Here is a 3,469-nt window from a genome sequence, read left to right on the forward strand (position 1 = left end):
CCCCATCATGTTCCCAGCCTCCTTCCTGGGCGGCTCTCTCCTCCAGCTTCTCAGTCTTACAGAAAGAAAAAGGCATGAATCTGGAATTGAGGTGACTACCCCCCAAGATTCCAAGTCAACCCTGGAGGACTTCAACTTTCCTTCCCACACCTCTGAAAAGCACCAGCAGGCCTCAGGAGAGCAGACAGCTGGTGTTTTTGAGATCATCCAGAGGATTTCCAACTTGCTCCACTTGGGAGCTGCTGAGCTGTTGTGTAGGGAGTGTGCGGGCGTTGGGGGCTCCCGGCCAGGCCTTCAGGGACACCGAGGCAGCAGTCTCAGCCCTCACCCTCCTTCCAACCAAGCAGCACCCGAAGAGCCTGGCCTCATGCCACCATTCTGTGGTGAAAGTGGAACTTATAAAATGTGCAATTTGTTGTAATTCCAATTCTTCTGTTGCAATGGTGCCTCTGAGACTTCTACAGCTGAGGGGAAGAGAGGGGTGCTGCCTGGCCACCTGTTCAGAGTCCAAGCCTGCGAGCTCCTCAGCCGCCTGTCTGCCCCCACACCTCACCAGAGGCCACACACAGCTCCAGCATGATGGACTCAATGTTTCCCTTTTTATTCTGAAACTTTCTCACAGGACACCCATTCCAACTTTTTCTATTGGCTGGGAACAGTTCCTCCAGGGCTGACCTGCCCTGATCAGAGCTGTCAGTCCTCCAGGCAACTGGATACTGGCGTGAAGGCAAGGAACTTCCATGTGGCTCACGAGGTCCCAGGGTGCCAGACAGCAGCTGGTCCCACCCCACGGCACTTGGCCGCCTGTGTGGAGCTTGCAGTGCTGTGTGGAAGCTGTGGGCTGCCCTGGTCACCGATGGGGCAGAGAATGTGTGCTGCCCACAGCCCCAGCACCAGCCCAGACGCTGCCTCAACTGCTGTGACTGAGGTCAGAAGAGAGCTGGGAGGATGGCTGGGCAGTGTCCCAAGAAGGAACAGGCTCTGGGGAATCATGGCCGCCCTGGCTGCAAGGTTGCCAGGTCAGATTGCAGCTGGGTGCTCCCCAGCCTGGCCAGCCCCTCCCTTCAGAAAACCTCAGATTACACTTGTTTCTCTCCAAAACCCAAAGGTCTAGACTGTCTTTGACCCTGTAGTGTTCATCTGGGGTTCCAAAGCGAAGGCTCCATGGCTTAGAGTGGCCTCAGAGCTCATTGTGTATACCATGGCTGACCCCACCCCACCTTGCAGACCAGCCCCGAGTCCAAGTGCCCAGGGCTGAGCCAGCACCCACCTTCTATGCTGGTGCTACAAATTCCCACCCTGGAGAAGTCCCCAGGCCTGGAGCCTGCCTGGCCCACTGGCTGGGTGCAGAGCACCTCCATGAAACTGGATCCTGAGAATCAGGCCATGGGCCAACACCTGGGGCCCCAGAGCCCCTGGGCAGAAGCCTGACTGCAGGTTGGCTGACAGGAACACCAAGATCATCCCACACATAGGGAAACTGAAGATCTAGGGAGAAGCAACCTGCCCAGGTTGGTGCTGAGCTGCCCTTGACCAACGCCTCTTCACTGGGTCCTTACTGTGCATTGAGGCCCCAGCCCCTACAGCAGAAATCAGCCTGTCTACTGCGGGAGGACAAGCGAGTGTGGGGGCCCATGGGAGCCCTGGGAGCCACCTGCGTTATAGGAGGCATGTGAGCTGTGTGAGTGCCATGTGAGATACACACTCACGTGAACCACGTGAACCCAGGATGGCTGCAGGGAGTGGCAGCAGGCCCACAGGGGTGTGAGGGCCTCACCTGTCCCCACAGATGCCCCCTCTTCCCTCTCCTGCCCACGTAAATCATCAGTAATTGATGCCACACATGTTGTCAGGCAGCAAGAAATCCTCCTGGGAAGTGGATATTCTGCAGGAACAACAGTAGTTAGCGAAATCCAGACTTCACTTGAAAAGAAAAGACAGGCCCAGTCCAGACTCTTTGGTGAAATGCAGCCTCCTCAAGTGCATGACGGGTCCCTGGAGAGGAGGTGACACAGCTAGGTCCCAATACCCACTGCCTCAGGCCGACCTCTGCATGCCAGGGGCCCTGGGTATGGAGGGCCCACGCTGACCAAGGGACTGCAAGGAGGCCTGCAGAAAGCCAGCCTTCCAAAGGAAACCCACAGTTGCTCAGTCCGTGGTTTTAAGTAACAAATTGGAGTCAAAAGACCAACTCACGCTAATGTAACTACTGATGGGGTTTTGTACTTTGGCAAAGCTTTATGTCTTTGATCAAAACCCTCCACAGACACAAAACCAACGAGACAGGCCGGCCTCTCATGCCCCCATGCATTCTGCAGCCCTCCCCCAGACCCCACTTCCCTCCTGCACTGTCATCCCTCTCTGCATTGTTCATCTTCTTGTGGATCCCGAGCACGAAGGACAAGGTGGCTATCCCACTCCCCATTGCCATCATGCAGGGGGGTGCTTCTGACATCTGCCACATACAGCCTGCAGAGGTGTCCCCAGATGCGATCCCAGGACCAGAGATGGGTTAGCCGGCACAGGGCTGTGCAGCACCAGGCCTGTGGGAAGACTTAACCTACTGCTCCCAGAGCTTCCTGGGGTTGATTTGGCATCTCTGGGATCTGCAGTGTCCCCACACCCAAATGACCAGCTCCATAAAGAGCTGCATCTGGGACCCAGAGCCAGAGGAAAGAACAAGCACGCCGCAGCACTAGGTGCTCAGGGTGAGGGAGAGTGCCTGGCTCTCCCTGCTCCCACGTCTCCTCCGGCCTCTACGAGCGACACCCAGAGGGGCCCTGAGCATGGTCCGTGCTCCAGGACTGCTGTTGAGTGTCGAGTCACAGCCCCTCGCTTCTCAGCCTCAGTTTCCCCATCAACAAAAGGACCTCATTAGATAGGAACAGAGTCTCTCTCACCTCCGACATCCCATGAAGTCGTCAACCGAGCATGACTAAGTGTAGCGTGAGCCCCCCAAGTTTGCACAGCCACCAGGAGCAGTGCTGGGTGCTCCCCAGGTCCTGTGAGACCCTGTGCAAGGTACAATCGTGAGCCTGTTTTACAGATAAATATGTGTGAGGGTTTCACTCAGATCCACAGGCCGCAGAGAAGGCAGGGGACAGAATCCCGCGTTACACATACTCTCACACAAGTGACTGCTCACATGTGTACTCGCACATGAAACTCATGCACTCACACATGCTCACACTCACAAAGTCACATATGATCACTCACACACATACATCCGCAAACTCATGCTCTCTCTCACACATCATTCATGTACTTGCACATGCATAAGCACATCACGTATACACACTCAGCGTGTGTTTTCTCACACCTTCACAAACATATACCTTCACACGCATGCATACTATATTCTATCCCAGGTGGCATCTGTGCGCTGCACCCAGCTGCCCCACTGAGTCCCTCATGCCCCACCTTCTCTGTGAAGGAAGTCACACCCTGCCCCCTCACCAGGCTGGGTTCA

The 3,469-nt window shown here is 55.9% G+C and overlaps 1 protein-coding gene across 1 annotated transcript in view; it reads right to left on the reverse strand.

The window, feature by feature from the left end:
* Positions 1–3,469, reverse strand: part of COL18A1 (collagen type XVIII alpha 1 chain) — a 69,685-nt gene that overhangs the window by 62,868 nt on the left and 3,348 nt on the right. The gene's annotated exons all lie outside the window — the stretch shown is intronic.

Source organism: Tupaia chinensis, unplaced genomic scaffold (assembly GCF_000334495.1).
Source record: "Tupaia chinensis unplaced genomic scaffold, TupChi_1.0 Scaffold147038_1, whole genome shotgun sequence".
NCBI classification, from domain to species: Eukaryota; Metazoa; Chordata; class Mammalia; order Scandentia; family Tupaiidae; genus Tupaia; species Tupaia belangeri.